An 18,206-nucleotide genomic window follows, 5' to 3' on the forward strand; every position below is an offset into this window, starting at 1 on the left:
AGTGCTATTTTTATATGTGAGATTTTATTAAAGCTGTTAAGATGAATATTATTGTAAAAGGTTGCATATCCAGACTTTATTACATGACAGCTTACTATTATTAGCTAAGTCTGTCCGCTTCCTGGAAAGGAAGGTTTTTACTTAATTCAGGTATGTGATACTCTTCCCGCTTGTCTCTTTCTCTCATTGAATCACTCTTGATTCTGTTTATTCACATACTGGCCATGCACACAAACAGGCTATCTTGTATCACAAGTCAGCCTTCCTCAGAGCTACCCTTTGATCAATTTACAAGGAGAGACTTACTTCTAGAAATGGTCTTTTACGAGTGCAGAGAAATATATCCACAAACATAAATGTTATGGAAACAAAAACCAGTTTCAACCACTCACTATCTGCCCAACATAAGAAACAACAATTCTAGTTTCCTGGTGACACAATGATGCCATCTGCTGATAAGAGGACGCAATGCTGTCCTGTATCAAATAAATCTTGGAAAGTAAGCATGCATCACTGTGCTAGTTTTCATTCATGCGTATCACAAATATAAATTGTCTATATATCTTACTTTCAGATCTTTAAAGTCCAATGAGCCGGCATTTATTAATAGACTGTTGATTCCATATGAGCCTTCTAGAACTCTTAAGATCTGCTTTACAACATACTCTTTATGTCCCCTCATTAAAAATTATTTGGACACACCGCACTTCCATTATTTCAGTTACAGCTCCTACTATTTGGAATTCCCTTCCTCTACACAATAGAGCAGAAAAAAACCTAGATAAATTTAAGGGCAATTTAAAATGATTTTTCTATAAAGATGCTTATGAGTGAGTCACCATTTGGATAGTTTATCACTTTTTAACTTACCTACCTCCCCTCCTTGATATTATTCCCTTTTTTGTTCTCTTTTATTTAATTAATGGAGTTCTCCCCCCCCCCTTTCCTCTTGTTTTATATCCCATCCCAGTATGTAAATGGTTTTGTACTAAGTCATGTTTGTTTTAATATTAATTCCCCCATTTATTTTAATGTACAACGCTTTGAATTCTATGTTTAGCGTTCAATCAAATTTTAATAAATCATGAAACTATGAACTATAAAGCTTTTCTTTCACTTTTTGGGCTCCTTACATCAAGCCGCACTAGTGGCTTAACGTGCGTAATAGCGTGTGTTAAACCGCTGGCCGCACTAGCCGCTAACGCCTGCCTTGAGCAGGCGGTATTTTTTTGGCCAGCGCAGGGGTTAGCACATGATTAAAAGTCACGCATGCTAATCCCACTAGCGCGGCTTGATAAAAGGAGCCCTTGTGTTCCATTAGATCTGATTTTGGCTTAGTAATCTTTATGTGGCATTAACGTGGTTTAATCTACAATGACTATCACAATTTTTTTTTCGTGCCATATGAAACGAGAGATCAGTGTGAAAATATTTTAGGAGTGGATAAATTAATAGACATGAGTTACAATGTTGGGGGTCCTTTTATTAAAATGCGCTAACCGATTTAGCATGCGCTAAATGCTAAGGCATCCATTATATTCTAGCATCTATTATATTATAGGCATCCATTATATTATAGCATTCTGCGTGCGCTAATCTTTAGCACATCATAATAAAAGGACCCCTTGGTAAGTTATTCTTTGGAAATGTAATACTAATATTTGTTTAAATAACAGAGGGGTGCTTTTACTAAACTGCACTAAAAGGTGGCCTTAGCGTGCTCTTGCTCAGGATTTTCCTGTTTGCTAAGGTCATTTTTACCACAGCTGTAAGAAAAAGGGCCTTTTTCTTTTTTTTCCAGTTATGGAGCACTATTCTTATTCTAAATTCCGGTGCCCATTTCTGCACTAAAAGTTGGGTGCCAGAATTTATGCCAATTGAAATCATGTGCTAATGATGCCTTGCTAATATTGCACAGCCATTAAAAAAAAATTTACTAAAGTGCATTCAGGGATATAGAGTTTATAGACACAAAGCCAGAAAAGCTATGATACACATGATTAAAAAAAAATTAGCACGTGTATACTTTCTGCCAACCATTTTGTAGACAGTAAGGCCCAGATTCTCTATATGGCGCCAATATTGGTGCCGTATAGAAAATTGCGCTTCCAGGAAAGACAGGTGCTGGAAACATAGGCCAGGGTTTTCCAGGCCAACCTTTCCGGTGCCTAGCTTTGTCATGAATTGTGCCCACGTTGGCACTTTAGGCCGCTTAATGCCACTTCTGGCGTTAGCTAAGCCCGCAGTGGCGTTAAGATGGCCTATAGCACCTAAGTATGTGTGATTCTGGTGCCAATTTTTTAGGCACAGGTAGGTGCCTTGAAACAGTTAACAATGCAATTTAAACTGTGGTTTTTTGTAATGAGTTTGGGTGCCTACCAGCGCCATTTAGAATACAGTTACCAGATGTCCGGGGGTCCAGACGGCTTTTCAAAACCCGGCACTTTGTCTGGGTTTTGAAAAGCCTCCTTAAATTGCGTTGGGCAGGGAGGAAGTCTGTGCATGCGCGGATGCCAAGCGATGACATCACACGCATACGCGGACTTCCTCCCTGCCCAACAAGAGCAGGTAGCAGGGGATGGGGCTAGGGCGGGACTGGGGGCAGGAGGAACTGGGCATGTCAAAGCAGCTACTGATTGGTGTAGCCTTACTTTAGTAACAGGAAGAGGCGGTCGGAGCATACTGCGAGTGATTTTCTTCACTTGCCGGCGCTCCAGCTGCCCTCTCCTGCCTTTTGACAGGTGAAAAACCGTATTCGCAGTTTTTCAAAATTCACGGGAGTTCCTAGAACGGAACCCCCGTGAAAATCAGGGGAGTACTGTAGTCTATGTATGACATCCCTTTCTATACAACATTAGCAGCAGTGGGAATTAGTGCTGCCCAATTCACGTTTCGAATCATTTCACTGATTCACTTCGGGTGAATCGATTAAAAAAAATTAAAAATCAGCCTCTCGATTCGGTAACTGACCCTCCCCCCTCGCCCCCTAAAGCAGGAGCGGCAGCGCTGCCTCTTGCTGGCTGGCCGCTGCCACACATGCTTTAGAGGGCAAGGGGGGAGGGTCATTCGGGAAGTGCTGGTGTCCAGCTTCCCCCCTGGCCTTCTGCTGGTGTCCGGGGGGGTACAGGCCTTCAGGGGTGGGGTGCAGTCCTTCAGGGGGTCAGGCCTTCAGGGGGGAAAGGAAAGGCAAGCCTTCAGGGGTAGGGTGCAGGCCTTCAGGGGGGACAGACCTTCAGGGGAGGGGAGCCCTGGTGTAGAAGTACACGAGGGAAGGGGGGGTTCAAAGAGACGTACATATGCCGGACTTTGGGGGGTGAAGAAACAGAGGAGAGGGAGAGAGATGATTGACCATGGTTTGTAGGGAGGGAAGGAACAGAAAGGGAGAGAAGTTAGACACAAGGGATGGTGTGGAGGGGGATAGAGATACTGGATAGGAGGGTAGTTGGGAAATGAAAGGGAGAGATGGTGGACCCTGGGGTAGTGGGGAAGGAGGGAGAGATGCTGGATGAAAGGATAGTTGAGAAAAGGTGGCTCTGTGGAAAGAGACGAAAAAAAGGAAACATGCCAGACCTCCGGGGGTGGGAAGGGAAACGGAAGGGGAGGACAGAGATAGAAGATGGATGTTTAGCATGGAGAAAGAAGAAAGAAGGAGATCCTGGCAAACAAGTTATCAGAAAACAACCAGAGCCTGGGACCAACAAGATTTGAATAATAACCAGACAACAAAACGTAGAAAAAATAAATTTATTTTCTGTTTTGTGATTACAATATGTCAGATTTGAAACGTGTGTCCTGCCAGAGCTGGTGTTAGACCGCAAGCATGAGCTAGGATTTAACAGAGAGAGGAAAAGTCCTTTTTGTTTCTTTATTTTATTTACACCACAGCGCCAATCTGGGTTCTCAAAAGTCGACCATATTAGATCTACAGGAGGAGTATGTATGGCACAAAGTAATATCAACAGTTCAGGGGTTGGCTGTGCGCAAAGTTGGGTCATAGTTGACCAAAAAGGTTCCCATGACTGCTGGAATTGAAGCCCCCGTGTAGAAGAAAAGTCAGTAATGCCTCTACGCTCCCACGTCAGCAAAGTAATCAGCTGTGTTCTTCAGAGTGAAAGAGTAGGAGCCTCAGAGTCCAACCATTTGAGTAGTATACACTTCAAGGCACTTCATAAGGTATTATAATATCACAATAAATACACAAGTGGAGGCTCACATGTTTAATAGGATATGTACATGAAAAGTCCAAAAAGGCACCTTTGTTGTGGTTAGGGTCAGGACTGGGAGCTTGGGACTAGACAGTTGTGCAGGGACAGAAATCACACCCGTCCCCGCCAAAATCCCACCCGTCCCCACCAGTGTTCCCTCTAAGCGGGCGGGTGTTGTGAGCAAACTTTTTTCACCGTGAGCCAAAAATATCGGGCGCCAGCAAGTTATGAGCCAACTCGCCCGATTCTCCTCTCGCCGCCCTGCCATCTGCCGTACGCCTCTTCCGATTGTGCGCTGTGACGAGAAACGTGTGCGCTGCGATGTAATATTTTGTGCGCCAGCGCAGCTTAGCGGGAACACTGGTTCAAATGGTTTTATTTATTTCCTCAAATTTATTTTTGTTATACGCATTGAAAATATTTGATATTGCGTTTAAATCAAAATCTCAATAAACTTGAAACGAGTGCCCGTGAGATTGTGGGAGGGTTAAATACTCAAAACTTAGAAGTTTTTGCTACGCCAGCTTTCTGGTATCTTTACATACAGTGGCGTACCTAGCATATGTAACATCCGGGGCCCATCATTTTTTGGCACCCCCCCCCCATCTGTAAGAAAAACATGATTTTTAGTAACAAACCACACGTCACACATGAGTACCTAGGAAAAGGCAGCATCTTACATATTGCAGTGAGCAGTACATCAATACACCCATTGTAAAACTAAACAAGCCAGACCAGCACAGATCAATCCTACACCGTCAATCCTAACAGAAAACACACAGAACACAGAAAACACCTTCGCCTAGTAAGGAATATGTAATCACAAACTAACCCCTCCCTCTTTTACAAAACTGTAGTGTGGATTTTAGCTACGGAGGTAACAGCTCTGATGCTCATAAAATTCTGAGCATCAGAGCTGCTACCACCAAGGCTGGTGCTAAAAACGCTTCACAGTTTTGTAAAAGGGGGGATAAAATAAAAATACATAGACAAAGGTTAAATTGAACCAGCAAGAAGCTGGACTCTGCATACAATGCTTCACAGAAACAGTGACACATGTCTCCTAAAGCAATAAATAAATAGAAATTTTTTTCTACCTTTGTCTTCTGTGGTTTCTCCTTTCCTCATCTTCTTGTAACTCTCTTCCTTCCATCCACTGTCTGCCGTCTCTCTTCCCCTATATGGCATCTTCTCTCCTTCTATGCCCCTTCCAGAAACTGTATGCCTCCCCCTTCCATCTCTCCTTTCACCCCATTGGTCTGGCATCTCTCTCCTCGCCTTCCCTCTCCCACACCTCTCCTCATAGTCTGGTATCTCCCCTTCCCTGATTCTCTGGCATCTCTCTCCTTTCCTTTTCTTCCATCTTTCGCTCCCCCTCCATGCTCTCACATCTCCCCCTTCCTTTTCCCTTAGACTGGCATACCTTCCTCCTACGCTCCAAGCCCTGGCATCTCCTTTAATTCCCTCCCTCATCTTCCTTCTCCCTCCAGCTGGGTACCGCAACACTCTTCCCTGCAGCTCTGCACTTCCCCACAATTGCCATGCTTCGGTTCCTCTTCTTCCTTCCTTCCTCCCCCCCCCCCCGCGGGACCCTGCGGCACCATCAACTCTTACTCCCTCTAATGTCGGCCCTGCAGCTCCAGACTTCCTCGCACCTTCTCCCCTCCCCCTTTGGATCGCTATTATTTTAAATGTTATAGCCGCGGAGCTGTATCCATCAGTGGAGATGTCTAACCTCGGCCTGCCCCGGAACTCTTACTGCAACAGTGACTTCCTGTTCCTGCCTAGACGGGCGGCTGCTGCAGTAAGAGTTCCGGGGCAGGCCGAGGTTAGACATCTCCACTGATGGATACAGCTCCGCGGCTATAACATTTAAAATAATAGCGATCCAAAGGGGGAGGGGAGAAGGTGCGAGGAAGTCTGGAGCTGCAGGGCCGACATTAGAGGGAATAAGAGTTGATGGTGCCGCAGGGTCCCGCGGGGGGGGGGGGGAGGAAGGAAGGAAGAAGAGGAACCGAAGCATGGCAATTGTGGGGAAGTGCAGAGCTGCAGGAGCTGTTATAGCCGCGGAGCTGTATCCATCAGTGGAGATGTCTAACCTCGGCCTGCCCCGGAACTCTTACTGCAGCAGCCGCCCGTCTAGGCAGGAACAGGAAGTCACTGTTGCAGTAAGAGTTCCGGGGCAGGCCGAGGTTAGACATCTCCACTGATGGATACAGCTCCGCGGCTATAACATTTAAAATAATAGCGATCCAAAGGGGGAGGGGAGAAGGTGCGAGGAAGTCTGGAGCTGCAGGGCCGACATTAGAGGGAGTAAGAGTTGATGGTGCCGCAGGGTCCCGCGGGGGGGGAGGAAGGAAGGAAGAAGAGGAACCGAAGCATGGCAATTGTGGGGAAGTGCAATCCCCCCAATGCGTTCCCTTACCTTACCTCCCCTTACCTTTGCGACGCGTGTGTGCGCTGTGAAGAGAAACTTGTGCGCTGCGATGTAATATTTTGTGCGTGAGCGCAGGCCAGCGCAGCTTAGCGGGAACACTGGTCCCCACCCATCCCTGCGAGGAATCCCCTCCATCCCCACCCATCCCCGCCAAAATCCCACCCGTCCCCACCCGTCCCTGCGAGGAATCCCCTCCATCCCCACCCATCCCCGCCAAAATCCCACCCGTCCCCGTGAGGAATCCCACCCATCCCCACCCGTCCCCGCGAGGAATCCCTCTGTCCCCTCCCGTCCCTGCGAGGAATCCCCTCCATCCCTGCCTGTCTCTATAAACTTCAGAAATAGTTATTTCATTTAATTATCCTACTGAATTAAAGGCTCTGGTAGAGACCCATTTACAAATAAACAAAGAATCTTTATTAATTTGGAAATATTAATTGGGAAGAATATATACTTTATAAACGGGTTTCTACCAGAGCCTCTAATGTAAATATAAAATATTATTGTTTAAGCCCATTACATTAACGGGTGCTAGAATATATGTCTGTCTGTCTTTCTTTCTTACTTTCTGTGTCTCTCCCTGCCCCTGTCTCTCTCTTCCTTTCTTTCTCCCTCCCGCTGTCTGTCCTTTTTTCTTTCTGGTTCTCTCTCTGGCACCCTGTCTGTCTGTCTTTCTTTCTTTCTTTCTGTCTCTCTTCCTGCCTGCTGTCTTTCTGTGTGTCTGTCTTTCGTTCTAATGCACTGCCTGCCTGCCTGTCTTTCCATGGCCCCCTTCTGTCTCCTCTCCCCAAAGCAAACCAAAATTGCTCCCAGGCCCCCTTTCCCTCTCCATCCCCTCCACTTTCCTTTGCAGCAGCAGCAGCAGCATTTTCCTCTCACCCTTCCCTATGCAGCAGCAGCATTTCCTGCCCTTCTCTGTGCAACAGCAGCAGCATTACCCCCCCTCCTCACACACACACTACCCTGTGAAGCAGCACCATTCCCCCCCCCCACACACACACACTACCCTGTGCAGGCGCAGCATTTCCCGGCCTTCCCTGTGCAGAAGCAGCATTTTCCCCTACACAGCAGCATTTCCCCCACACACACACTTCCCTGTGCAACAGCAGCATTTCCTGGCCTTCCCTGTGCAGAAGCAGCATTTCCCACACACACACACACTTCCCTGTGCAGAAGCAGCATTTCCCGCCGTCCCCTTCTCAGCCACCGCATTTAAATTGAGAGAAAAGCGCTGCACCGCGCTACCGCTGGCTTTGGCGTCTTCTATCCACTGAGGCCAACCTTAGCGGAAACAGGAAGTAGTCAGAGAGGGCGGGCCGCAGTGGACAGAAGACGGCAAAGCCAGCGTTAGTGCGGTGCAGCGCTTTTCACAATTTAAACGCGGGTGAGCCAGCGAGAAGGAGGAGGCTTTGACGGTGGTGGTTTTGGCAGTGAGTGAGGGTGGGAGGGGGAGTCACCGACTGTGCTGTGCTTTCCCGATTTGTCTGGCCACCGCATACGCACTCTGACCACGGACCTACGGATCACAGATCAGGGATCACAGATCACGCAGGTCTGAGTGCGCATGCGTGGCTAGCTTTTTATTATATAGAATAAATACTCAGCTGATGAGAACCCCCAAGCTGTCAGCTGAGGACTTCCTTTGCAGTTGGCCGGGGGTCCCTTTTGCCAAGCTTGGCAGGCAGCAGTAGTGTCCCTGAGTCACAGCTGCTTTCACCTCAGTGGCTCTTGGATGTTGCCAGCGATTGCTGTGCTTGGTGGAGGGGAGTTCTGGCCGTCTCTAGAGGAGGTCCTCTGCTGGTGGTGCTTGGGGATCCCCACCAGTCACAGCAAGGGTCAGCAAGTACTTTAACACTGTAGAAATAAAACCAGAAATGCATTTCCTTTTCTTTTGAACACAATACAAAGCCATCTGCTATACATTTCCCAAAGCTAACATATTTTAGTCAATAAACTCCGTTTTTTAATCTTTCTTGTCTGGAGACTTATTTTTCCATAAAGTTGGTCCAGTTTCTTTTTTCCGCTATCCCATCTTCTGTAAATTCTTCTGTTGCTGTCCATTGGTTCCTCCTACCATGGTCCAGCATTTATCCCTTTCTCATCTTTCGTGCCTGCCCACCAGCTCCATGCCCAACATTTCTCCTTCTATCACCCCTCTCCAGCACCATGCCACATCTCTCCCTCCATTCCCTTCACCACTATGTCCAACATTCCTCCCTCTTGCATCCATTTCAATCTGTCCCACTGTTCCCTTTCCACCACAATATTTCTCCCTCTCATCTGTACCTCACTCCCTCCCTATGACCAAAAATTCTCCTTTCTTCCATTCCCGTGTACACAACCATCTCTTTCCCTCCCTTCCTCTCTCCCAAGTTCATGCCTTCTGTGTCCAAAAATGCATTCCCTCCCCCACCTCAGCAATCCTTTCCCTCCCTTCCTCTCTCCCAAGTCCATGCCTTCTGTGTCCAAAAACGCATTCCCTCCCCCACCTCAGCATCTCTTTCCCTCCCTTCCTCTCTTCCAAGTTCATGCCTTCTGTGTCCAAAAACGCATTCCCTCCCCCACCTCAGCATCTCTTTCCCAAGTTCATGCCTTGTGTCCAAAAACGCACTCCAACCCCCCTTTTGTGTTCCACGTTTGCCTCCCAGCCCTCATCTGCAAGCAAATTACCAGCAACTTTCTCAGCCAAATGGAGCTTGAGCCGCAAGGCTCGTCTTCTATTTCCTGCCTGCACTGCCCCAGCACACCTAGCTGACCGGAAGTCTTCCCCGATGTCAGCGCTGATGTCAGAGGGAGGGAGGGCTCTCTTTTACTAAGCCTTGGTAGAGGTTTCTACCACAGCCTGGAGCGCTAAATGCTCCGATGCTCATAAAATTCATATGAGTGTCATAGCATTTAACTAGGGTTACCATATGGCTCCAGAAAAAGGAGGACGGATTGAAACATCCGGGTTTTTATTTCCATTGCTTTCAATGGAAGTAAAACCCAGATGTCTCAATCCGTCCTCCTTTTTCTGAAGCCATATGATAACCCAACATTTAGCGCTCTGGGCCGCGGTAGAAACCTCTACCTCAGCTTTAAGTTTTAAGTGAAAGCCAGGTTTGAGCAGTCTCAGCAGTTGAGAGTGGAGGGGGATGAAGGCGCCCGGAGAGTGGAGAGGAGAGAGATGACAGTGCCCCCACCAAAATGGCGCCGGGGCAGTCCGCCTCCCTCACCCCCTGTTCCTCCTTACTACACCACTGGGCAGGGCCAAAGTGTAGCAGAGGCACAGGGAAGTGCTATTAAACCTCTGGGACAGACCAGTGAGTGGGACCAAAAACTGATCTTTGCAGATAAGCCACCAATACAGGTGTGCCTACTGGACGGGGGTGGGTTTCATTGTATGAGCGTATTTTATAAAGGCTTTACAAAATAAGGCATAACAAAGATGCTCTTTTGGACTTTTCATATTGGCACTCTATTAAAACTTTAGCCTTCACGTGTGTATTTATTGTGATATTATAGTACATTAGGGAGCTCATTCCAACTCATGACGTCACATCCGCCTCTGACCTTGTGGCCAGACAGTCCTGAGAGTGTAGATCCATCGTTGTTCCATCTAACGTTACCTCTTTTTCACATCACCCGTACACTGGGGAGGAGCCAAAGAATCAATCACAGAACATTTCAAATCAGTAAATTTATGTTCCTCTTGAGCACAATGCCTCGCCAGTGCATCAGTTTTTTACCATGAAAGATGTTATATTTGTGTTCAAACAGACGTGTTTTGAATGCTCTGGACTGTCTGACCACAGGGTCTGAACCAAAGAATTGAATGGCAAGTGTTTTGTTTTTAGGTTTTTGCATCTGTTTGTAAGGTTTTTCTAAAGTTTTTTCATCAGGAGGAGTTTTTGAAATTTGCAGGAAGAAGCAGATGTGACATCATTGTGACGTCGCGAGTTTGAACGAAGTTTAAGCCGCAGCGATTCTGCAACCTGCTGTTCGAGACTGCCAGCTGAAGTGGCGTGGTGCACCAAGGACCCTTCAAGTTTCTCCTGAAGAGCTAAGAGGTTGGTGAAACAATGTCGCTTGTTGGGAGGTCTGAAGAGACGCAGCAGCGTTGGAGCTGGTGAAAACTCTGTTCAGTTAAGTCCTTGACCGTGCACCCGAGCAGCAGTTTTCAGTTCTAAACCTCTGCTTTGTTTTGAGGGAGGGTTTTTTTCTGCCTCTGATAGTAATGAAAGCAGTTGAAATGTACGAGCTGCTACATTAATTTGAGGCTTTTTTCTCCCTCTATTTTGTTAAGGCTAGGTTTGAAGTGGGGTGCTCCTCAGTGGCCACGATTGAACAATATTTATAGTGAGTAATTGTACCTGAATGCCGTTATTTAAAGCCCACTGCACTGACTACTAGACCAGTGTTTCTCAACTTGGTCCTGGAGAACCCCCTTGCCAATCAGGTTTTTAAGATATCCACAATGAATATGCATAAACTTGATTTGCATACACTGCATATTCATTGTGGATATCCTAAAAACCTGACAGGCAAGAGGGTACTCCAGGACCGAGCTGAGAAACACTGCACTAGACTGCTCCTCTTATCTGCAGGGATGTCTATGTGGCCATTTCTTTCAAAATGATGCCAGACAGACATTCTAATCTAATCTAATCTTCGATTTATATACCAGGTTATCTCCCAGTGGAGTAATTAAAGACCAGCAAAAACACAAACAAGAGCATAAGAGAAAATAAATGTTGTAGAGCAGTGTTGTTCAACCTTTTTACACCTGTGGACCAGCGGAAATAAAATAATTATTTTGTGGACCTGCACCGGGTCTGCGGACTGGCAGCTGAAATGTTGAGATCAGAGATGGATAAACTTCCATCTGCTCAAAAGTTAAGTTTGCAAAAACTGACAGAAACAATGATGGATGAATTTCCATTGGCCCCAAAACTGATACTCAAGTAATATTGATTCATTATCCAATTCAGGACCTAGATGGTGCTATGGTGTTATCTATAACGATTATATTATGCAGACATGGAATTGTATGGGGGAGGGAAATGCTGAAATGGTGGATCTGGTTAACAAATTAGAAGAGGTTAAGATCTGTTTTTATACTTTCAATAAATTAAAAAAAAAAATCATAAATGCCTTATTTTTTTAAATTGAATATTTATCTTAATGGTTCTTAAAATTTGCTGAATTGCTTTTTTAATGCATAAATCAAAGCGATATACAATCATAATAACAATAAAATTAAAAAAGGAACACCATGAATTGACAAGAAAAATAGCAAAAATTAAGTCAACATAATTAAAGAAAAAATAATTATAATCCAATACAATGTAGGGGAAAAAATCCTTTTTAGGAGGCAAAGAAAAGAATTTTTAAAAAATCAAGTAGCAATACTAAGGACACTAAGCTCCCCATCCTCACCCCTTTTACAAAATCGTAGTGCGGTTTTTAGTGTCAGCCGTGGTGGCAACAGCTCCAGCACACTTAGAATTCCTATGCTGCAGCCAGCACAAAAAAACCACGCTTCAGGCCACATGGAGAGAGTGTTGTTAAGTCCTGCCTGCACAACGCCCCCTCCTAAAATCTCCTCTCCCCCCCCCCCCTCATATCCTGGCAAAACAGCATTAGTGATTTGGCGGGGGGGGGGGGTCTGGGAGGGTCATCTAGGGATCCAGGGAGATCTAAGGGTCTATAGGCAGGAGCGAGACCCAGTTGCTTCTACCCCGTCTATGCAATAATATTCTATCCATAAAATACATTTTTCACAAAGGGAACTCTACAACCCTACAATATTAACCTGGAACTGTATGTTGATTGTTGTGGTGTTTTTGCAACTACTGAATTTTGTTTGCTACTGTCATGCTTCTGCACCGCCTACCCGATGGTGTAGGCCAAGTCTCCTACAGCTACCACCAAATACCAGATACCGATACACTGGCCCCCACGGACCTTCCTGTCACTGGTTATCTTGGCTGTACCAGTTATCTTGGTCTGCACCAGTCAGCACTGGTCACCCTGAGCAAACTGGTTCCTCTAGATGCTTTAGCTGCTCAGATCAGGTTATAAGCTTAGTGAAAGTTGGGCTGAAGCCGGTATTCTGCCCCTCAAGGGTTGCCCAGGAGTCCATGTTCCCATGAACTCCAAATTATGCTCTCCTGTTCTGGGAGTCCATTAACCAACCCCCTTTTAGCTCAGGGTGAGATCCCTCTTAACTCCCTCAAACTGTCCTCTAATGGCTAATAGGGTCAAAGATGAACCTCCGTCCCTGACAGGAGTCCAGCTCAAATCTTTAAGAGTCTTTTCTCCTTTCAAAAAGGCCCTGCTCTCTGTAGTTCAACCATATGGAAATTAGGATGCAAGTCAGCTCATCAAATCTAATCTAAATGCCATCCAATTTTCTTTGCCACTGAGGAAAACAATACTCTGGGCAAATAGGGGTAGCCATCCACTTAGTCTTCCACAATGACTAGTACTACCCCATGAGGAACTAGGCTGATCCGACTATTCACTGTTTAACCCTGGCCACATATTGCCCTTCCCTTGGGAAACCCTTGGGAGAGTTAAGCTCTGGTGTACTCCTCCGTCGAGGAAGCACTCTCTCACGTGATGGAACATACACCCTATCACAGCTACAGTAATTGAAATCATCCATAATAGTTGCAAATCTGATAGCTTCCCTCATTTCTTTTAACATTTCATCATCTGTCTCTTTATTCTAGCCAGGAGAGTGTGGCGCAGTGGCTAAAGCTGCAGCCTCAGCACCCTGGGGTTGAGGGTTCAAACCCATGCTGCTCCTTGTGACCCTGGGCAAGTCAGGGCTCCTTATACAAAGTTTTAGCGCGCGCGTACTAGCTGCCACTGCCTCCTTTTAAGCAGGCGGTAGTTTTTCGGCTAGCACAACGTCCAAGTTCCGTTGATCCTGGGCTGTATAACTTTCGGTTATATATGCTGTACAACTAAGTCTAAGCTAGCCCATGTCCCGCCCAACTCCCACCCTTGACACGCCTCCCGAAACGCCCTGTTTAGCTTTGGACGTTGAGCGGCACTATGAAGGCCTAGGTTGTTTAGAAATATGTCCAAATCCCGTTTTTATTTTCGGCGCTTGGACGTTTTTGAGAAATGTTCATCCAAGTGCCGACTTAGGCCAGTTTTTGGACGTTTTTCTCTTTCGATTATGAGCCCCTTACTGTACCTGAATGTACACTATTTCTTCTACAACCACTGGGGGATTAGGAATGTCTCATGCTTTCCAGGGGAAAGCTGCTCAACCAAAACACCTTTCTATAACTTGAACATTCCTTAAATAAGGATGCCCTTCTTTTAAGGCATGAACATTTCTTCCCTTTTGGTAATTGCTGTTCAATGTCCAGATTTCAGACCCTCTCTAGTTCTAACCAAAACATGCCCAGAACATACATCCTTGCTATATGGATGTTCTGCAGTGTTGAACGTTCCAATTCTGCCTTTGCAAAATCAGGATTTGGATGTTTCAATCATATGGATGTCCATTTCAGCCTTTTAAGACATACACATGTTTCAGGAATGAGCACCATAGTGTCCCACTGGTTATATTCCAGATGTCTGAGATGCCTATTATATCTACATCGTCACTTACCCCATCTTTTACAAAACTGTAGTACAGTTTTTAGCACCAGCCGCGGTGGTAACAGCTACGACGCTCATAGTATATGACAAATGGCACATGATGTAAAAGGTTCCAAAACATTATTTTTTATTAATTATTCATATTAATTCTCAAAAGATTATTACGTCACCGGGAGATCTTTACAGATGCCAAATGCTGGCCTTCCTGACAAAGATCTCAATCTGATAATTCGTTGCTCCCCAATATGTACCTCTTGTCCTGCATGACATCATTACTTGTCAATCAATCCACTAACAGAGGCTGTCCTTAGATTTGGACATAGGAAATTCCTTTACATAGTTTTTCACACTCAAAAGCAAAGTTTTTAAAGTCATATTTTTGTTTACATTAATTTCTGAATATGCATAAACCCATTATTATAACATAGCCACAGAAAACTTTAAATCTAAACCGCTCTGAGCTTTGCAAAAACTGACAGTTTCAAGTTTCACTGACACACACACAGAAGACCCAGATCCCTTCCTATACTAGAGGTCAGAGGGTTTCCATGGTAACAGTGTTCCTGGCTTTAACCTAACCATTTCCAGATGTTGCCTAAGGATGTCTTCTTAAAGTTTCTTACATCTTGTTTATATATAAAACATTTAAGTATAAGTACAAATCATTTTCTCACATTTCATTCATAGTATCCATCATTCATTGGGGGCCCCACTCACACATCCAACACAGTATATTACATTCATACTTAATACATATTATACTCCATTTTGGAATATGGAGTCTAATATGCTCTTCCTAACCGGCCTAAGCACATCTATTATCAATTAGAACCACGAGGCTCAAAGCGGGAAACAAACAAAGACAGACAGACAGAGAAAGAGAGAAAGAAACATGGAGGCAGTTTCATACCTCTAGAAATGTGTCCTGATTTCCCATATGGTCTGGCTTAATAGCAAAGTACATAACAAGAATATTATGCTTTTCTTTAATATTAATATGTAGTGTGTTTTTCTGGCCTTGGCTACATCCATATTCAGATATTTATTCACCAACTTTTCGTACGCTTCTATTGGGTGTGGCCTTAACTAACATATATGCTTGTATCTAACTAGAGTTACCCAGAACCATACGAAAAGCAGGCATTTTTGTAGAAAAACTCCACAAAATACTGCACAAACACATCTTATTCATTATCCATTCCATAGCGCCCCCTAGAGTGCCACCTCAGTTCATAGAAGACATAACGATTACTTTGATAGGAAATACAACATTTACATGGAAAGCGCAGTTGAAAGGTAGCCCCAAAATTCAAAACTGCTTGACGAAAGGTTAAAAACTTCTTTCGTCAAGACTGTGTCCATTTAGAAACATCTGGAAATATCGTAACCTTAGAGCCAAAAATTTCAGCTTTCTCAGTTTTATAAAATAGTTGAAGAATTGCCTCTTTGTCTTGAAAAAAGACAAATGTCACTAATAGCATGGCTCTAACAGTGATTTCTACCTGGGAAGATTCCAGGAATCTGGTAATATACAATCCAATCCAATTGGTTCTTCAGCCACTGCTTCTTCCTTACTTAGATTAAGGTAATACAGTTTCTGGAGTGGTGGCATATTTGTCTCTGAAAACTTCAAGACTGAAGTCAAAAATAATTGGAACATTTCCTTAGGAGAATACAGTCTGGAGACAGGAAAATTAAGGAGGCGCAAATTAAGATTTCGATTAGCATTCTCCAGATTTTCTATTTTCCTAATTAACATGTTTCTGTCTCTTAGGTGTTGACCAGATTGAGTTTTAACTTCAGAAACTGATTTTTCAACTTGATCTAGTCTAACTGAATGTTGCTGAAATTTTTCCTCCAAAGTTTTTATTTGTTTAGTAGAATCAATGAAAGGAGCAATAAACAGGGATTATACCTGGTGCAAATTTTCAATGGCTCCCCAGAGTGCGTCCATGTCCATGATAGCAGGCTTCACAACTGGCTTTAGGGGTGGAATAATGGAAATTCCTGAAGTTGGGGTCACATTCATGTTGTGTAAATCTTCCACACCTCCCAATGCCAACTGAGAGCCTGATCCTCCACGTGAGAGCATCTCCATCGAGGCATTCCTCTGAGATGCAAGTCCTTCCGGGGTCAGAGGGGGGACTGGCAGTGCCATTGGCGAATGAACTCCCAACGCCTCCTGCTGCACTGTCGGATCCGGGCCATGGAGTCGTTTCTGGTCCCGCCGGGCTCAATGATGTTTCGTCGTCCAAGACGGGGGTCTGTCCACCCCCAGCAGCGGATACGCCATGAGTAACAGGCACAGCAAAGGTGGTAATTGCTGTTTGCTGCAGCGTTGAAGTAGCAGCTGAAGCGAGAGGAACTATCCTCTGCCTCCCTCTTCTCTTTGGCATGTCCCAAAAAAGGTAGTCCAAATGGGCAAAAGCCAAATGAAGAAACTTTCTTTAAATGCCTATAGTGGGGAGCCTCCAACTATGTGACATTCTCCATCACCATCTTGGTTTTTTCTTCTCCCTATTAATTTTTATTGCTGCCAAAGGCTTCACATATAATGCTTTTGTCCAGGTCATAAATTGACCTGTTATGCCCATGGCAGACATAGTGCAGAACAAAAAAAGGCCATGAGACCCGATCAAAGACCTTTTCTGCATCTACCCCCAAAATCAATGCAGGAGCCCTATGCGCCCTAGCCGAGTAAACCACATGAAGTGCCCGCCAAATATCATCATAGGTTTGATAGCTTGAATAAAGCCTGCCATCTTGGACTAATTTTCCCATGACACCCTGTAAACGCCGGGCCAATATACCCATGAAAATTTTGTAATCCATCCCTAAGAGGGAAATGGACCAATAGGAGAAGCATTGCGTGGGATCCTTACCGGGCTTCAATATCAAAGTGACTCCCGCCAAATGCCAAGACTAGGGCAACATATCGCCCATCTTAAGGCTATTAAACAAATCTGTTAAGGGCCGATCCAAGAAAGCACTAAAGCATTTGTAAAATCTATTTGTAAAACTGTCCAGCCCTGGTGCCTTTCCCAAAAGAAGGGTCTTAATAACTTGTAACATTTCCCCCTCTTCTATAGGCCTAGACAGCAGCTCTGCCTCCTCACCAGAGAGACCAGAGAGGTCCACTTGAGCGAGGTAGGCATCGATATCCGCATCCGATGCCACCATCTCCTCAGTACAAAGTTTGGTGTAGTATTGCGTCAGGATCTCCCCAATCTGGCCAGAGGTCCAATTGTCCACCCCATCTGAGTATACGCACAATGTGATTTTGTAATTGCTCGCGCTTAAGCCTATGTGCCAACAATTGGCCCGCCCGATTACTAGTTTCAAAGAATTCTTGTTGCATAACCATCGAGCTAAGTTTTAATGAAGTAAATTAATTTTCCCCATATTAATATTTCTTTATATGTTATATTTCTCTTTTTGAGAGTGATATAGCTTATTGGTGGAGTTCCATCCATTTAATAATAATTTTGTAACACATGGAGTGATAGAGTCATTCTAACATTTTTAGTCTTGTTAACCATCCCTTTTTTAATAATTCCTAGCATCCTGGGGTTTTTTGGCTGCCGCCACACATTGGGCGGAAGGTAGAGGATGCTCTGCCACAGGTGGCAGCCAAGACAGGTATACCACTGGCAGGGATAATTTTATAAGAGGCCTTTTATATGCATAAACTTTATATAGCAATCCCATATCCTTTATAAAGTTATTCTTTAAAAACACATTTTTCCAATCTGAACAAACATTGAAATGTGTTTGATACTCCTGTCCTAAATGTTTTGAATATCTAACAGTGTGGTTCATGCAAAAAGAAAGTTTGATGATAGAAACCGATTTCAGCGACACCAATAACAACTGGTCAACAACAAAAAAAGTTTTTCTTTGCTACTGAGAACTTACAAAGTGTTCTTAGTTAATTTAATGATGTTGATTTCAGATCTGTAATT

At 44.6% G+C, this 18,206-nt stretch overlaps 1 protein-coding gene across 1 annotated transcript in view; it reads left to right on the forward strand.

The window, feature by feature from the left end:
- Positions 1-10,539: 10,539 nt before the first annotated feature.
- Positions 10,540-18,206, forward strand: part of ZNF706 (zinc finger protein 706) — a 187,577-nt gene continuing 179,910 nt past the window's right edge. Inside the window, exon 1 of the mRNA XM_033933122.1 lies at positions 10,540-10,691. The gene's annotated coding sequence lies outside the window, so the exon portion shown is untranslated. The remainder of the gene's footprint in view (positions 10,692-18,206) is intronic.

This window comes from Geotrypetes seraphini, chromosome 2 (genome assembly GCF_902459505.1).
Source record: "Geotrypetes seraphini chromosome 2, aGeoSer1.1, whole genome shotgun sequence".
Lineage (NCBI taxonomy): Eukaryota > Metazoa > Chordata > Amphibia > Gymnophiona > Dermophiidae > Geotrypetes > Geotrypetes seraphini.